This window comes from Eschrichtius robustus, chromosome 1 (genome assembly GCF_028021215.1).
Source record: "Eschrichtius robustus isolate mEscRob2 chromosome 1, mEscRob2.pri, whole genome shotgun sequence".
Lineage (NCBI taxonomy): Eukaryota > Metazoa > Chordata > Mammalia > Artiodactyla > Eschrichtiidae > Eschrichtius > Eschrichtius robustus.
In genome coordinates, this window is record NC_090824.1 from 41,429,703 (window position 1) to 41,448,552 (window position 18,850).

Below are 18,850 nucleotides of genomic sequence, written 5' to 3' on the forward strand. Positions count from 1 at the left end.
CTAGAACTGAGGGTAAGATGGGGCACTGAGGCAGGAATACTCTAAAATTCTTTGTAACTCTAAGAGCGCATGATAACTTTGTTCCATGGCCTTTTGTGCTTTGTGTGCTCTCGTGGTTTGATGAATGCTGCCCTGGCTGGCCTGAGAGCAGTGGTGCTACTGGAGACCAGAAGGCCCAGATGTGACACGTCTGTATTCTTCTCACACTGTGGGCTGTATAGGAGACAGCTCCCCCTCAGGCTGATAAAACTTTGAAAACACGTTTTAACTATTTTATTATTAGTTTACAGCAACTTTCTCTGAGTTAGAGCATCTTTCTGGATACTTCAGGCTTTTGATAGTAGAGAAAGCTAGGAGGAGAACAAGAACAGTGTTTGCCTAAAACGTATTAGGGCTGGAAAGCGAGGGTCGTAAATCAGGTAGCCAGAGGTCAAGTTTAAGAGGGTTAGCTAACATTCTCAACAGGAGATGGGGGAGCAGTTTTCTCCCCAGGGAACATTTGGCAGTGTCTGGAGACATTTTTGATTGACATGACTCGGGGGAACTTTGGCATCTAGTGGGTAGAGACCAGGAATGTTGCTAAACATTCTGTAATACACAGGATGGTCCTCCATAGCAGAGAATTATCCAGCCCAGAATGTCAATAATGCTGAGATGAAATCCTAAACTAAGACTGGAGAGCAGAAAAAGTGTCACATCTACAAAATCTGAGATCAGAGATCAGGAACCAGGCAGGCAAACTGAGCAACAGCAGGGCAGGCAGCCCAGGGTAGGAGGTTTGAGCTGCAGAGCTTCGGGAACCCAGCTAAGGATTAGGATTTAGGCCAGACATCTGGAAATAGGCACAGGCCACCAGCAGAATGAAACTTCTAATGTGCCATCGGCTTTCTGAAACAGAAGCCTCTTTTGATTTTTTTAAGGGGCTTCCTGATGCTGGCTTGCTTGGGATCAAATCTGGCATCAAGAAATAGGCATAATTCTAGCATCTGCTCCTTACTACACCTATTTGAGATAGGCATGGTCAGTATTATTATCATTATCTCCATTTTACTGCTGGGCCCTCTGAAGCTGAGACGGGTTAAGTGATTGTCACATATTACCAGTAAGTAACTGACAGAGTCTTCAGACTTCAAGTCTGGCACTTGTTTGACTGAGGAGAGTGTGGGTCAAAGTCGAATCACGTGGCTGGAGCAGGGGAAACATAGAGTTAAGCTGTACGTAGTTCTCTAGAGCCCTTCCCTATCAAAGCTGGAAGATGGGAAGAAAGTGCTCATGGAAAGATTGTGTGGTTTATGCTCAGATTTTAGCACATAGGAATTTGGGAGAATTTTGTTACCTTTTATTGAACAAGTCTCATTAATGAAATCAGGAATTTTATACATTATGACAATTTTTTTTCCATGCCAAACTGTGCCCAGCTTTATTAAAGATACTTTTCATAAACAATCATGGTATTTCAGGCAGGATATGGGCAGACAATCATTAACAGTATACAACAACTTTCAAATGCCCTTTTTCAATGGACAACCAAAATCAAAAAGCCACTATAAAACCCAATGAAGTCTTCATGTGATGCTCTGAACAGGGAAAGTTTAGAGTGAGGGTTGACATTTAACATTTAGCATGTTGTTTAACAACTTTTCACAAGCTGACCCTGACTTTCAGGAAATGGAAATGAAAATGGCAGAAGTGTCAATCTGAAGATCCACAATCTAAAAAAGGAACCGCTGCTCTTTTGAAGGATGCCATCTCAAAGGTGACACTGGAAAGTCCAGATTGCCTGACATACTGGTAACCAATTTTTTGGGGTCAGTTTCCAACAGGTCTCAGGGTTTAAGGGAGTCAAGTCTATGCTGAAGGTAGAGAGGGAGAAGAGGACATAAAAACTAATTTTAGTTTTTCCACATCGCAAGGTGTTTATGCCATGGTGGCTAATGTGTGTCAACATCAAGGAATCCCTCCTTCCTGGGAACCAAGAGGAAGTCTCTCAGAACTTGACAGGAAAGGAGTGTTTTCCCCACATCAGTCCAGCTTCGCAGACATCCTATTAGTGACATGTGACCTTCCCCCAGAAAACAACAATGAGGTGTTCTGTGTGCTAACAACATAGCTTAAAAAAAAAGTAAAACAAAATTCTGCATTTTTATAAAACTTGGTAAAAATAGTATTTCAAACAATACAGTCACCGGAAGTACACAGTTATCAAAAATGCACACACCTCACTCGGCATCTCCAGCACCTTCAGCTTTCTGTGCCTGCTCTGTTTTGGCATCTGCATGTTCTGCAGGGTTATTCCCATCCTTGCCAGCATCAGCTTTCCTCTTTTTCCCTTTGGGTACCTTCTCTCCCTTCTTTGCAGGGGCCTTTTTAGGCTTGGAGCAGGTTTAGCAGAGAACCTTGTAGATCTTCTCCGTGGTTTGTCCTTCATCTTGGCTTTATCTTCTTTAGTATCCCCTTCAGCCTTTCTCTTGGGCATGGTGGTGACGGTGGCGGGATGTAGGCATTGGACACAGGGATGCAGTGACGCAGACTTTTGTCGGTCCAGGGGTCGCTCTCACCTCTTCTTCCATTTTGACAATTCTAATAATGCCTTGAAGTTGGGGATCTAGACTTCTCAGTTGGTGAATAAAAAATTAAAAGTTAAGATGCAGTACAGTGGTTTCTTCAGCTAGTTGCTTGCCAGAACTTTTTGTTGCTGTAGTTCCTAAAACTGTATTTTGAAAAAAAAAAAATCAGCTACCTCAGGTTAAAGGGAAGGACTTCAGCAAGGGAGCTGTCACCGCATCTTCCTTCAGGTATTGTCTGGCCAACGCAAGCAAAGGGAGTATTTCCCGAACAACAGATTTCAAGTCACCACAAATACAAACATATGCATGGTAAATATTGATACTACACAACATCTTACTTTTCTCAAAATCACATTTTGGGCAGTTTTAGGAAATGCTTGTGAAGTAAGGGGTGAACTCTCCACCCCCTATAAACTTAAATCATCAAAATAGGTGTCACAGAATCCAGAAAATAAAGCTGAAATGTCAGTAGAAGTCCATGGGCTCTCCTTCAAGATGTATTTATTTTACAAAGGCTTCTATACAACAAGAACAAGCAAAATTAAGATAATAAACATAATGGTAGAATAGGAGAAAATATTTTCAATCATTTTGCCAGGTTTATGTTTATTACCTAAAAATACAAGTGCTTATAAATCTAAAAGAACTAAATTGATAATGAATAAATAGTCACAATAGTTATCATCTGTTGAATGTTTGCTATATCCCAGATATTGGGTTTAGCATTTTAAGAACATTATTTCATTTGATTCTTAAGCAACACTGCAGAGATGAATATTGTTATTATGCCTGTTCGGCATATGAGGTACATTAAGCTTAGAGAAGGTAAATAATTGTTCAAAATGACATAAAAGAAAAAAAAAAAACCCAGTAAATCAGTTTTTGAAAACTGTTTAACATCATAGTAAAGAGAGGAGACTTGAGCACTGGTTTTTATCTATTCAACTAGCAAAATTAGAGAAGACACTGAAATGTGCTGCTGACAAAAGCTGTGGGTAGTTAGGTACACACTCCAGCATCAGCATTGCGGGATCCCAGCCAGCTGGATGTTCCAGGAGGCGTGGAAATGCTTATACTATTAAACCAGTACTCCCACTCTTCAGAAATTTCCTTATAGAAAAATCAAAGGAAGAATAAATGTGTAGATAGGTAGACAGATGTTTTAATGTATTGACAATTGTCCATTAATAAGGAAGTGGTTAAGGGCGTCATGGCATATTTATTAAGAGGGCAGCATGACTGTCTTTATAAACAAGAAACATGAAGATCATCTTCTTCAGGACATCCCCTTTGTCAGGACTATGGAATGCATGGTTATTTTGACAGACAGTTGGAGGGGAGTATAGGGCACCTTGATGATTTTTTAAGAAACTGATCCAAGTACGTCTTTTTTCCTGCCTTAAAAAAAAAAAAAATGGCACCTCTCCCCACCCTGAAGCATCATCTTGTTTCGGTCATCCTGCATATAGTCTCATGGTATCTTTTATTTTTTCTTCATAGTTCTTATCACCATTTGTAATTACTTTTTCATTTTCCTTGCTACTAGTTTGTTAATGTCTGTTTAACTAGACATTAGCTAGAGGTCCCGTGAGGACAGGGACGATCACTCTTGTAACCCCCAATCTTGGTTGAGTGCTTGTCACACACAGGCACTTAGTAACGATTTCCTGAATAAGTGGGTGCATATATATTAGGACTTGAACTCTATGTTTGACTATTGCCTTCAAAGCAGAAATATTTCTTATGATGCCCCCTCCTGTTTTCTAGTAAGTTCACCACATACTGTTCATCATGCTGAGATCTGCTTTTAAAACATACATAAAATAAGCCTTACTAGTACTGAGTATTTTATAATTTAATCCTTCACAGTATTATTATTGTACCACTTCCCTTCCGCCTCCTCCAGATCTTCTGGATATTGGTCACAACTTGGTTTGAGTATTCCATCTCAAAACTCATTTCTATGTGCAACAAATATTTATTAAGCCCCTACTTTGTCTCAGGCACTATGTGAGATGCTGGAGATACAGAGCTAAATCTGATTTCATTCTGATTTCTTAGATGTACCTCGGGAATTGGAGAAGGCAGACAATGAGCTACATTACCATGTGGTCAGCTCTGTAGCAATAGAGAAGTGGACAGGATGCTATTGGAGATGTGTGAGGATAGACAGCAGCTTCCCGGGGAATGGCTATTTTGTTCTTTACAAAAAGTCTGAATCAGCATTAATTAATCATTTGAGTACCTATTGTATTTGCATGCGTGTTTATGTGTGTGTGTATTTGCACCCCCCCTTAGTCTCTCAGATTATACATGTAGCATTAAAGATAATCATAAAGGAAATTGGAAACAAGGATCCTACATCAAGCATCAGGGAGAAACTGTGCTTCTGTGTATTAGCGGAGGTTGGGTAAAATAAGTGAGGTGCGGATTAATCAGGGAAGTACATGGAGGTACTTCATATTTCTGTCTAAGGAAGGACAGGTGGCACAAGTGACTGCACAGTGGCAGGGACAAGGGGCCCTGCCAGCGGAAGTAGTACCCTGAGGAAAGGCATGAAGGTGGGAGTTGGTAAACAACACAGAAAATGGAGAGCAGATTACCTGGGCAGCTGGAGAAGGATGCAGATAGACAAAGGGCCTCTGGGGTCCTCCCAGGCCTGGGAATCAGCATTAAGGAAATAAGGAAGAAAGGGAGACTCTAAGAAGGGAGGTAGGGTACTGAACAGGCTGACCGCAAGATCGGGGCTGGGAAGGGAGGAATGGGAAATCAGTATGAGATGGGAGAAAGGCTGAGCGGTGGAAAGCTTGACATGGAAGGAGAGCTACAATGGGGCACCTTTGTGTTCCCAGGAGGGCACAGAGATTCTAGGTGTCCGTAGATACCTTCTGCAGAATTGCCGGCTCAGTAGGCATTGGTTGATGGACCAGGAGCTGGTAGAGAGAGAGGGAGTCGAGAGGTGAAGACAGTCTAGGTTACCATCTAAGAATCTTGGTCTGAAGAGAATGAAGTAGAGAGACCCTGGCAACTGCAGCGGTATGTAGGGTTCAGGAGGGGAATTTCGAAGTCAGGAGAGAGATTTAAGTTTGAGAGGGAGAGGGGATGAGCAATGCAGTGCCGTCTCCAAGGAAGCAGCAGGGAGGGCTCCTGTGGGCTGGAGGGAGATTTGCAGTCTGTATTGGGGAACCCCAAAGACTCTTCTTTAGTTATTCCAGAGCTATCACCCCTCAGAAGGTAAAATCCAAGAGAGAAAATTCTGTTTAAAATTGTAGAATGGAGCTTTACACAGTGCAGTGTGCAGCAGGGTAAAGAATAAACATTAGGAAGGGTGTCAGTGCCTGTTGCAGTGACCTTAAAGAAGAAAGCTCTCTGAGAAGAAATCATTTTTCAGAGTAAATATGAACTGTCTTGCTCTAAGTGGTTGCATCTCAGGAGTAATTTATTACATGCCCTGTTTGGAGTAAGTGAGTAATGCACAAGACTTTTGAGTCTTGAGCAATATAAAATAGCCCGGACACACTGTTGTGAGAGATATATAATCTTGGCTTTAAATGTTACTATTTCTGCTGTTTTAACAAAGTAGCTGATTCTAACTATTACAGAGCAAAAATTTCAAAAATACTGTATATGAGAAAATTATACAGAAGACAAATCAGGATAATTTGTTCCTTTTCAGGATAAAATTATCCCAGAGAGAACTTGGCTGCCATTCTAAACTATGGACTTTCTATATTTCTTTCTTTGTTTGGGTTGCCTTCATTAGCCTAAAATCATTGAATTTGCTCTACATGGTAAATGAATGATACCATTCATAGAATAATTTTTAGCATTTCCAATCAGGGTTTTCCCAAAGACTACTTTGAAGTAGCCCCCAATCTGGCTTGCTAAAGCCATAGAGGCACTGATGTACTATTGTTTGCAAAAATGAGTTAATGGGTTAAAAAAAATGAGATGGAGTGGGACTTGTGAGAAGTTCATTTAGCTAGTCCTTTCCGTAGTCCTTCTCTACATTGAGCTGATGACTCTTTCCAGAGAAGTGCTGACTTTACGTCTTCAGAGCTTGTGCTTTCAGATGTAGAGCAGGTACTGGGCTGCTGCTCAGCGAGGACCCCATGCACACCTGCCCTGGCCCCATTCTAGGACAAGTGGGGCCCCTCACTGCCAATCCAATATGCAGTCAGCTAGAAATCAGGCTTTCGGCTCACTTCTCTACAGTAGCTTTGTTGATGCCCAACTTTTAGCCTCTGACTCTGTTGCCTGCCCTGATGTATATATAATACAGGAAAAGCTTTAGTTGACCTCCCTAGATTTTTTTCCCTTGGGTGCCTAGCCCTGGGTTATCTGTTGAGGCCTTCAGCTAATGTGCATGTTCTATCTTTTTCCCTTCACCTTTCCCTCATCTTCCTGCCTGAGATGTGGACATGATGTGTCCACATCCCAGGGTGCAGCGTGCCCCCAGGGGCATGAGGGAGAGTCCATATTTTAAACAAGACTTTGTGGAAAGACAGAAGGAGTCTGGGCCTTTCATGAGTCCCAGCCTGGGACTGTTCTACACCTAGGCTTCTTTTACTTAAGGAAATTAAACCCAGAAGTAGGATTTCTGATAACTTGTAGTTAAATGCAGTCTCAACTGCTTAATCTCCCCATCAACTTTAGAAGTGGTCATCAAACCTTTTTGATCATGATGTCTATCAATAAAAATTTTGAACATGTATTTATATATATTAATTTGTATTTTTAATTATTTATAAACTATCTACATGTACTGATATGTTAGACATAGAGAAAAAGGAATAAGTTAAAGACAAGAAACATATTTTAAAATAATATTGTATTTTATTCTTTTTATTAACAATACAAAAATTTTTTTTAACTTTTGATACTGAGCAACATGATTGCAATTTAATATGCTTTCGAATTTTTTGAAAATCTGAGCCTAACACCTTTTGATTGAATGATCTCAAGGTCTGTCTTCAAGGTTAGTTTAGCTCTACGCTTGGTTTTATTGTCTGTCAAGTCTGAAAAAGATACCTGACAAAGACACGTATTTCCAAAAGGAATAAGTAAATCATGGGTTGAACTTATTATATCTAGGTACTGAGTTTTCAATCCCATCCCTCAACAATGCAAAGGTTTTTTTTTTTTTTTTTTTATTGAATTTGGCCAGTAAACCTCCCTCTTCCCTGATGACTTTCCCTGCAAACTAACTGGAAGTGATGCTCTTTATACATTTAACAATTGGCTTCAAAACCTACTGACAGAAACTCCTCATGTCGAAGATTTTTAGACGGATTGGAAAATTCAGTTTCCAATTTAATATGTGCAGGTTTGAGAGTTTTTATATATGACACATATCATTTTCAGCAAAAAATTACCCAATAATGGAATCATTTCCAATTATTCATTTTCAAAATGCTCCCTTCAGAGCTGTTCTCTTTTGAAAAGCCATTATTTCCTCCCTTGTGGTTAAAGGGAGAGTTTTTGTGTCTACTTAGTACCGTATTACAGAAAGCATTTGTCATATCAGGAGAGGTCCAAATTTAGCTTACTTGTCTTCTTTTGTGAGATAAAAATGGATAACTCAACTTAAAGTTCAATAAATCTTTTATTTTCTTTACAATGAGATAACCTGCAAACCTTGATTTGATGTAAAAGATTTTCTTGGTCACTTTCCATCTCATTGCAAATTACTGAAAGATTATGCTGTATTTCATTTTGTTGTTTTTGTAATTTTAAGTAGGCAGTTCTGCTATAAAGCTTATTTGAAAATGTGAGTTTGTTCCAATGCAATTGATATTTTAGGGAATACTTTGAGCATAACACAAATTTTGTGTTTGCTTATGCACGGTTTCATCCACGAGAAACACTATGTGAATCTGGGTGAATGCAGAAAATAGCTGAATCAGGACACATGCACATACACACACACACCCTCAAACATTTATTAGCTGCCTCAGTTTACCACGTTGTGTGTTATGAGTCATACTTATTCACATCTGGTGTTATAACTTTCTATCCAGTTTCAGATAACCCTCCTTCACCACTGCGCAATAATCCACAAGCTGCAACACAAACCTTCAGGCCTTTTTCAAGGGACAGGGCCATATCTATTATATATTTATGTATGTCTTAGCCATTTAACACATGTAAAACTGTGCTTCTGGTTTTATTAAAATTTTATGTCTTTTTAAAACAATCTGACACTGACAAAGTTTTTGAGCCTTGTGCTCATTTTCTTCATAAGCCCTGTGATTTTTATTGCGATTTTGCGTAGTGTGGTGCTGTGATTTTTAAGAATGCATGTCATGTTATAGCAGAACTGACTATACACTGATGACCTCTAGTAGCAGTTTGTGCAATCCTGGCTTTAACTTTTTTGTAGCAATGGTTTGCTTGTGAATGATTCAGCAATGGGTTTCACATTGAGATGCTATCACTGCAACCTTCCTTCCTTTTCTCTTTCCTGACAAAAGAAGTATTTATAGTAATTCCGATTTAATTGGTCTGGGAAGGGACCTGGCCATGGGCATTTTTAAAAAACACACCCAGTTAATTCCAATGAGAACTTTGGGTTGAGAATCACTGCTTCATATATCACCAGAAGTAACTCTTTGTGTATGTTTTACTTGAAACAGATACTAGCAAATACCATAAGCTGAGACATGTTGAAACCCCAGTATTTTCATCCAACTGTGTAGCAAACCTCCCATATTATATAATTTGTATTAATACACATCTCTTCAAATATGCAGCAATGTTTAAAAAATTTTTTTTTGGCTGCGCTGCACGGGTTGCAGGATCTTATCTCCCCAACCAAGGATAGAACCTGGGACACCAGCAGTGAAAGCCTGGAATCCTAACCACTGGACTGCCAGGGAATTCCCACAGCAATATTTTTAATGCATCTTCCAACGGCATTTTCTGGGTTGAAGCACATATAATATTAAGTAGCACTGAAAAAACTGTAATGTTTACCTCCATGTTTAGGATGCTCAGTTTTTAAATGTCTGGCAAATTGTGGTGACTTGACACCAACATTAGCTAATATCTCAAGAATTAGCAGACACTTATAATGAGGTTCGTCTTTACCAATGGTGGATATAGATCCATATTTCAACTAACAAGGAAATGAATTCTTGTGGCTAGATCTGATTAAATTGTCATTGATTTTAGCTTATAATGTGGCTGATTGAAGAGATGGACTAAATATGTCAGCCCATTTTCAGGTCATTTGTTTGTATTTGCATCATTACTGCTATTGTCAGCCTGTGGTTTCTGGAATCTTTTTAAGCCAATTGTCCGTATTGTAAGAGTTAGCTTAATAAAACAAGGTAGTATAATCTGTGCATATTCTTAACTGAGTGCTCATAGATTGTAATGTTACAACATGCTGAAAGCCCACCAGTGATTGAGGAGCTTAGCACTGTTCCCTGGGGAATGCCCGTATTCTGTGTGACACAGAATCATCAAAATACAGATCAAGTGGGGGAGGCAGTGTCAATCCATATATTAGATGTTAATCAAGTTAAATTATGATTTTTTCCTGTCACAGAAGACCTTTAATGGTCTCCTATTTATGGTTCTCTTGTTCATTTGTCCTGTTAGAGTTGAATAGACCGTAATAACTTATCTGACATAGCAAGAAATGCCACAGGTACAACAGATAAACCTGGCGGGTGGCCCAGGAATAAGGGTGTCACAAGAGAATCACTTAACAGAAGGGCCACAGACCTGGAGACCAGTCTCAGCCACCTGTCACTCCCCACACCCAGGATCCACTCACAGTGCCAGGCTAAGCGCCGGCTCCTATTGGAAAGGAAGACGCAGCCCCCTCCCCCGGCATCTGTGGCTAGACCCTAACACTGAGCAGAGATGTTCCAGGAGGATGGTCCATTCTACACTCATCCCCTGAGTGCTCTCAGACCTGCAGGATTCCTCCAGAGACCCTTTAAGCAGTAAATTTCCCTCAAGCAATTCTAAACGGATTCCATTCCCACATTTGTGGTCAACTGATTGTGTGGGCAACAGGCAGGTCCCTGAAGAGAGGCTGGTCCCCCACCTGCAATCCCCCAAATTCTCTTCCTACCGGCCTGCCCCTCTGCCCAGGTCCCTCACCAGGGCTGACTAAGAGGTGGGCACTTTGGGAAGACTTGGACGAGCCCTCGGCACAGAATCCTGCCTGGCCCCCACCCAGGGTATTCCAGGTGAAAATGTGAGACTCAGGGCACAGCACGCCACGTGACATGGGAGAAAGGGTGCCAAGTACTATTCTGTGTTCAGTCCAAGTGTGCCCTTGGGAACCTGACCTCAGTTTCTCCTTGTGTAAGGTGGAGATAGTGCCAGGCTCTGCCCACCTCAAGGGATTATTGCAAGGGTCATGGGAGAGGTGGGTATGAAGGGGGGCTCACAGATTCAGGGTGCGGTCATGGCCTGCAATAAAGCCTACATATTTGTTTGTATATTCCAATATATTTTTCTAGTGCCACAATGGATTGCCTTGTGTGCCTCTCTTCGGAGACCACTGAGTACAACCAAAATTTAGGCTCCTGTGAAGAGATACAAGGGTCTCTATCTTTTGGCCTGTACCAACCATTCCAGCTATAGTCTGGGTCAATCCCAGGTTCACAGTTGATGCTTCAGCATCAGTGAATCATTTACTTCTCTGCACACACCATGTTTTGCTGCCACAGAAACCTTTCCTGACTGTCCCTTCCTGCTGATTTTGCAGTGTACCCATAGCCATATGTCTAACACTCCATGTACACGTTATTTTAGAATATTTTTGTTGTTTTTACTTACCCCAGTGACCTAGAGCTCCTTGATAACGAGGAATTGAATGCCAAGAACTGTGAGGAGTTGGAGGTTCTATCCTGCTTGCAAGCTAACAAGCTAGCCTGCCACAGTTTCATGGAAGCTGACAGAGGACTGGGGACTCCTGGGTCAGAGACAGAGGACATATTTACTCACAGCACAGCAGGCAGCATGTGCTTCATGTTTGCGTCAGTTCCCTGTCCCCAAATCCCGAACCCCATGGGGGCGATGCAGAGCAGCCCGGGTGGATGCTGCACACAGGATGGGCTTGTGTCACAGCCCAGGAACTCTGAGCTTAGGAAATCCTCCAGTCTTCTAAGGGCTCTAGAGAACTACGTACCCTGAGCTTTGGCTCAGTGATATCGGAATAAGAAAAGTATTTGTCAAACCTTACTCCCTGCTGTAAAATGTTGGGACATTCCAACATGCTTATAGATATGAAAACACACTTTTAGTCATTGTAAGTAAGAACAATTAATAATGTGCCTTAGGGTGTATTGAAGGAGCAGGGTTCATAGGCTTCGAACAAAACCTTTATTCCCTCCTTACCCCTTTCCAACCTGCTTTGTGGGACTGGTTCTTCCTTGCCTTTTTGGATGCACGCTAGAGTGATTCCATAACTTTTCTGGTCACTCTGGGAAAACAAAAGGTCCTCAGCAACCTCAAGGGGCAAACACATAGTCACATATTGCAATCAAAACATCACGTCCTTGTAAACTTCATCCCAGTTTCTTTTAAAGTTAAAGCTTTTTCCTATCACAAATCAGAGCTATTCCGTGTGGGAGGCTGCAGTGGAAAAGAGGGGACCAGTCAGTTTTTCTGTTAATTCGGCCAGGTCCTAGCACAGCTTGTGACTTTCCAGGGTAAAAGTGGGGCTGGAGAGAGGAAGGGTCAGGAAAGATTTCACTTGAATGACAATGATGTAAAAGCCTGTTGACTTCCTCTGAGTGTGGCAAGTATTTAAAGCTTTTATGGAGTATTGTGGATTCTTTGTAGATCACCCCCATCCCTAAAGATCTCTCATCTGCAGTTCCTTTGGATCTCTAGTGGATTTTCACATCCTGAGGATCAACTCAGGCCTCATTTTCCCAAAGTCTCCTAGTAGTTCTAGGCTGACCTCTGCGGCTGGATCCAAGACAACCTCATGTCACCTTTCCTTTGGCCATAGAAGGAGAATGCATCTACTTCCCAAACTTAGGGCTGCACTCTGCAGCCACGTACCTCCTCACTGGCCACCAGCCCACAGTGCTTCGGGCACTAGAACATGTACCAAGCTTGGACACGTTCTCCAGAAAGACCCTCTCATTTGACTTGAAATCACACCTCATTGAAATATTCCTTTCAGTTGCTAACTGTCTCAGTCTCTCCAACGTTAACACTTTTATCATGTTGAATGAGTTACGGGCAAAGAGTTACAAAGCTGGTTTTCCCATTTCCTTTGGAATATGGGAGTTCTCGCTACCTATTTCGTTCTCAGCCTTTTGGAGCCTCAGCCAAATCTGAGATAAAGAATCCCATTTAAAAAATTTAGCTTTGAAAGGTAAAATATAAAAATATACTGCAATTTATGTTAGTTCAATTTTAATCTACTGGATTATAGTCAGACTTTTCAAAAATAAAAATGGTATCTCCACAGATCAACTTTGAGGAAAAAGATGTATGATAATGAGAGAAGAAAGAAATATAATTTTATGGGCTATGATTCATAATTTTATTAAATCAAATGTATATAATTTTTTGTCATTCATGTCATCCATAGCAGACATCCTCTGATGTCAGTTTTATGAAACCCTCTCATAGGATTGACTTCATCAACAAAATGAAATACATTATGCATTCTTTGTGTTTGTTTTGTGCTCATTCCTTTTAGGGTCTTTGATGTCATTTGGGAAGTACCTGATAAGGTAGAATTCATAATGTCCCCCTTTTTTTTTTTTTTTTTAATAAATTTACTTATTTTATTTATTTATTTTAGGCTACATTGGGTCTTCATTGCTGGGCGCGGGCTTTCTCTAGTTGCAGAGAGTGGGGGCTACTCTTCGTTGCGTTGTGCAGGCTTCTCATTGCAGTGGCTTCTCTTGTTGCAGAGCACAGGTTCTAGGCGCAGGCTTCAGTAGTTGTGGCTCGTGGGCTCAGTAGTTGTGGCTCGCAGGATCTAGAGCACAGGCTCAGTAGTTGTGGCACACGGGATTAGTTGCTCCGCAGCATGTGGGATCTTCCCTGACCAGGCCTCGAGCCCGTGTCCTCTGCATTGGCAGGCGGATTCTTAACCACTGTGCCACCAGGGAAGCCCTGTCCCCTTTCATTTTAAAATTTTGGATGTATCATCTTGGGAACCCAACTGATGAAAAACAAAGGCTTTCACAGAAGAAACTTTTTGGGCAGTTTTTTAGGTCAAACTTTTGTTTTATCATAATTAGGGTTTATGACACTGTGTAGGCCTTCTAGGAAAACACTCATTTATGGATGTGATTAATCTGAGCATCAGTGTTTAGTTCTAAGCTGTTTTATGGTCCTAAGGTTTATCCTTTGCTATAAATCAGGGCCTTGTGGTGGGGCAGGTGGGCAGCCATGGTTCAATCCCAGTCAGAATGTCCAGGGAGAGACCTGGCCACACACAGTTAGGTTCTTAGGTGCTCCACACTGGGGACCTCCCTCTCTTCCCCTACCTTGCTTAAGTCTGTGAGCCTGTCTGCCAGAAACTATTTTGGAATTTGGGGATAGAGCAGTGAAGAAAGAAAAGTCTTTGCTATTATGGAGTTTACGTTCTAGTGGGGATGGGATAGTACAGTAAACAAACAGTGTCAGAGTATGTAAGTATCAGAAAGAAAAATGACCAGAATAAGGAGATAGAGACTAGGACTTGGGGATGCTGTTTCAGATGTGGTGATTAAGGAAGGCATCCCTGTGGAAGGGATCTTTGAATAGATGACACTATACATGAAGAGATATAACATTATTTGAAGAGAGATTGCGATATATATCTAAAATACAGATGTATAAATATATCTAATATCTATACTTAGATATTAGAGAAAACCCCACTATTTTCAGTTCTTCCCATGCTGTTCCAAGTAACACTCATGAGTAACACATGAAAAAATGTATCCCATAATCGAATATGCCTGGAGTTAGACAGTGCTTAGCAAACTTCTGAGGCCCATTAATGTGCTCTTCCATCTTATGCAGCATTTCCCAGGTGTATTTGAGTATGGAAACATCTCATAACTCACTTGTGTTCTAAAGAAATCGATCTGGGAAATGGTGTCTGGATATAGCACGTCATGGACAACTGAAGTTTTTGAAGCAACTGGTAAAGTTACTAATGTTGAATGAAATCTGCAAAAAAAATGAGCTATTTTTTCTCTTTGGTTCCATTTATTTACTAGTAAAAATAAAGTCGTGAAAAATTAGAGGATTGATTAATTGAAACCTTTTAAAACAGAATTGTGACTTTTTTAGAGGGAGGGGCTAGAACATTCCTAGTCAAAATGTGGACCACGGTCTAGCAGCATCAGCGTCACTCGGGAGCTTGTTTGAAATACACAATTTTGGGCCAAGCCAAAGACCTCCTGAATCCCTATCTGTACGGTGCTAGAAAAAGGCGTGGCACTAGGCTACAGTAGAATGGAATATGACTTTCTGCATGTCATTTTACATCAGGGAATGCGATTTAAATCCATTTGAATTTAAATCTATCTGACTCTGAGCTGTAAGAGCATCTGAGTTTGCATTTGCTTCAATGACTGTTACAAAACTCAATCCAAATTCTGGTTGTTAATACATACTCTTTACATATAATGTTTATATGTAATTTCAGATGAAATAAGCATTTAGAGCTCAGTGATACATTTAGAATTTATACATTTAGCATTTAAGGTTTCCTTTAGTTACCATTTCCAGTATCCAAGCAGCCACAGCAAAGAAAGAGGCTTCTAGATTTGTCCAAAAGTTTCATCACTGGGAAGCTTCATAGGTTTTGCCCTCCCAGCATCTGACCGTAACCTAAACCAAAATCTCACTTGCTAAAATGGCAACTAATTTCAGTTGTATTAACAAATCTTTTTTCTTTATCCAGAATGATGTCGCCATCTTGCTAAAATAGATCACTTTTACAAAGAGGAGAAATGGAGTTAGGAATTTACAGGTGACATTTAATTCTCTCAGCTTTCACTCTGAAAAAAAAGAATCTACACAGCAATCCACCATCCCCTTGGTGAAACTGATAAAGATAACATGTCATTTACTCTGGGATAAACACCCAGGCCAAACAGAAAATAGCTGTCTATCTAAGTGAAATCACGAGGACAGGATGCCTCCTGTTCTCATTTGGCTAAAAACAGCTGGAGAGAGGACACCTGTAATCAGAGTCCCCTGGAGCTGTGATTCTGGCAGCTCGCCTGCTGCCCATTGAAGGGAGAGGGGGAGTCAGTTCCGTACGAGTCCCTGTGCTGTGTATGACTTGCCTCTACCCTCAAGGACTGTACCATGGAATGAATCCCTTTACAAGCTCATAGTTCAATACAGATGGGAAGTTTCCAGACCTTTCCTTTCATCCTCCAGGAAGGGAATGTGTATCTCAGGGAATGAATGGCCTATTTCCCTCAAAGGCCAGGTCTCCACAGTCAAAGCAAAGAATTAGGGCAACTATCCAGATAATTCAGGCCACCCAAATCTACTCTGGCCTGAATCATTCAAGTTAAAAAGCAACCTTCTTTGCAGGATCTGGTCCCCCACATAATTCAGAGGGGTCGAGAGCCCATAGCGTTTTCTGCCCTGGGAAATCGGCATCATTTACTGTTCCACACAAGCGAGAAGTAAGAGTATTAATGTGACCCACTTATTTCTGTCTTCTGGTTCTTTCTGCCTGGATACATTATACTTTGCTTTCCATTCTAAACAGCACTTTCCTTTCCTGAGCTGCACTACCTGTGACCTGAGAGAGAAACAACAGTAAATAGCACATGAGGTAGTAAGCAGGTGGGTGGTTCTGAATCTCGACCTGGAGATTCAGAAATCTGAGGCCCCAGTACTCTATGCTTTGTTGTCTGTATGGGATAGAGACTCCATTTTTACACTGAGGGTTTTGTGTATTTATTTATGTATGATGACTTATTTATTTAAACGTTATTTTAGGATAGTTTTGGGTTCACAGAAAACTTGTCTTACAGGCTTCAAATTCCTCTCACTGTGGGATGCTGTTACCTTGTGCTTACTTGTGGTCATATAGTGCCAAATGGTTTTCCTCAGTTTTGCTGCTTCACACTCAGCCTGCAGCAGGCCCCGCCCATCTACTCCATGGAGGGGGTCTCTCCGTCTCTCTCCTTGCTTTTGCTTCTCCCCCCCACCAATAGACTTCATTTGCATTATTACTTGGGGCAAAGCTTTTGGTGGTGGAGGTAGGAATTCTCCTGGTGCACCTCTAGTTTTAAGCAGGTCCTCTGTGCTTAGAGATAAAGTAAGCCTTCCTCAGTGTTCTTGTCTCTGTCCCCCTTAGGCCATCAAACTCTGCCTCATATCTCTGGCAGCTCCTGGGAAGTACAGAATCCTCTCCCTCAGCCACCCCCAACCCCTGCCCATGACAGAAGACCTCTGCTGTGTCTTGGGGCAGGATCCTGGTCCCCAAAGGTTTTCCTGCCCTTCTCCCAGCAGCAGAGGGCTCTTATTTCTACCTTTCTCCCAGTGGCAATAGAGTTTTGCTTGAATCCTGGCAGTGGGAAGGTTTCCTATCCTCTTCCCCAGTGGTGTAAGGCATTTGCTTTGTAGGAGAGAAGATTCTCTTGAAGTGGTTGGTATTTCATGTCTGCCCCACCCTGGCAGCCAGTCACCACCTGCAAATCTGTGCCATCAAGTGGGGCTTTCATGGTCTGCCCTTTTCAGGTCTTTCTTATGAGCACTCAGTGGGGATCCATGGAGAAGAATGTCAACTCCCTACGTGTCTGGGACTCCTGGTTACTGTAAACTTACGCACTAGCCTATATTCAGCCTCCACAAATTTGCTAAAACTCTAGCTTATTTATTCTTTTATAGCGTCCATCTCTTCTTCCCATGCTCTATCAAAGGTAAAAGAGTTTGTGTGTCCTATATTTCCTTGGGGAGGACTTGTCCCTGTTGAAATTCAGCTCAGTTCATTGACTTACAACCTATGCTCTTTGATGGCCTTGAGAAAATTGATGATTTTGTAGATTATCCAAATTTTTCTCAGTGTTAGAATGGGAGTGATGTTCTCTTGAAGTTTTCTTCTTAAGAAGAAGCAGAATTTTCTTCTTCATGGTTATTATCATGAGTGAAATTTGATGAGTGTGGCTCACCAACTTATTCTCATTCCATAAGCATTTTGTTTTTGTTCAGACTGAGTGTCCTCCTTGGCCTCATCTATGAGTGCCACTGGGAGAGAATTTTTAATTCTTCTGTATCATCTCAGATCATGAGGTAATACCTCAAGTTGTATAAAGCAGATTATATGTTTAGAACAATAGTACATTTGTTTATGCAGTCAAGTCATAATTCACTTGACCTCATTGGAAAGAATTATTACATTTTTAGAAAATTCAGACACACCAGTTGCCTTAAAAGTCTGGGAATTGTTTTTCAAGTGACCTCGCAAATCACTGGCTGTCATTGGGGAGCTAAGAATCCTTTGTTGTTATCATTTTGCATCACTTTTTAAGTCCTCAGTATTTGAAATGCTTTTTCTGTAAGTTTATTAATTTCACCACCGTTGAAGACAGAATAATGCCCCCTTCCTTCAAAGATGTCCATGTAAATATGTTAAATTTTTAACAAAAATCTAGTTCATATTTACAGGTTTACTGAAACCTGTAAATATGTTACCTTATGTAGCAAAAGGGACTTTCAGGTGTGATTAAGTTTAGGGCATTAAAATGGAGAGATTATCTAGGTGGGCCCAGTGTAATCACAAAGGTCCTGATAAGAGAGAGGCAAGAGGATCAGAGTCAGGGAAGGAGATGTGATGATGGAAGCAGGGTCATAATGAGAGAGAGAGAGATTGGAAGATGCCACACTACCAACTATGAAGATGCAGTATGGGGCCATGAGCTAAGGAAAATAGGCAGCCACCTCCTGAAGGCAGAAAGGGCAAGAAGGCTGATTCTCTCCTAGGGCCTCCAGAAAGAACCTTTCCTGCCAATATCTTGATTTTGGGACTCTGACCTTCAACATTATAAGGTAATACATTCATGTTGTTTAAGCCACTAAGTGGTAATTTGTTATACCAGTAATAGGAAACTAATAGTAAATTTTGAAAAGCTAACATCCAATTTGCCTTCATTGCATAAGAAAAGGAATTACCCAGTGGATGTGACCATTTTAAAGAACATTCAGTCAAGTGAGCATTTAGTTAGTAATCTTGAAATGGGTCCTTTATAATATCATATGAACTGTAATGAATTTTGTCCTATGATAAATTAATGATAAATGATCCATTTTAACAGAAGGAGAAGAGTCATTTT

General features: G+C 41.0%; 1 protein-coding gene and 1 pseudogene across 2 annotated transcripts in view; one reads left to right on the forward strand and one right to left on the reverse strand.

Moving 5' to 3' along the window:
• RTN1 (reticulon 1) overlaps positions 1 to 18,850 on the forward strand; it is a 247,986-nt gene that overhangs the window by 43,055 nt on the left and 186,081 nt on the right. The window lies entirely within an intron of this gene.
• On the reverse strand, positions 2,220 to 2,476 carry LOC137750835 (non-histone chromosomal protein HMG-17 pseudogene; annotated as a pseudogene).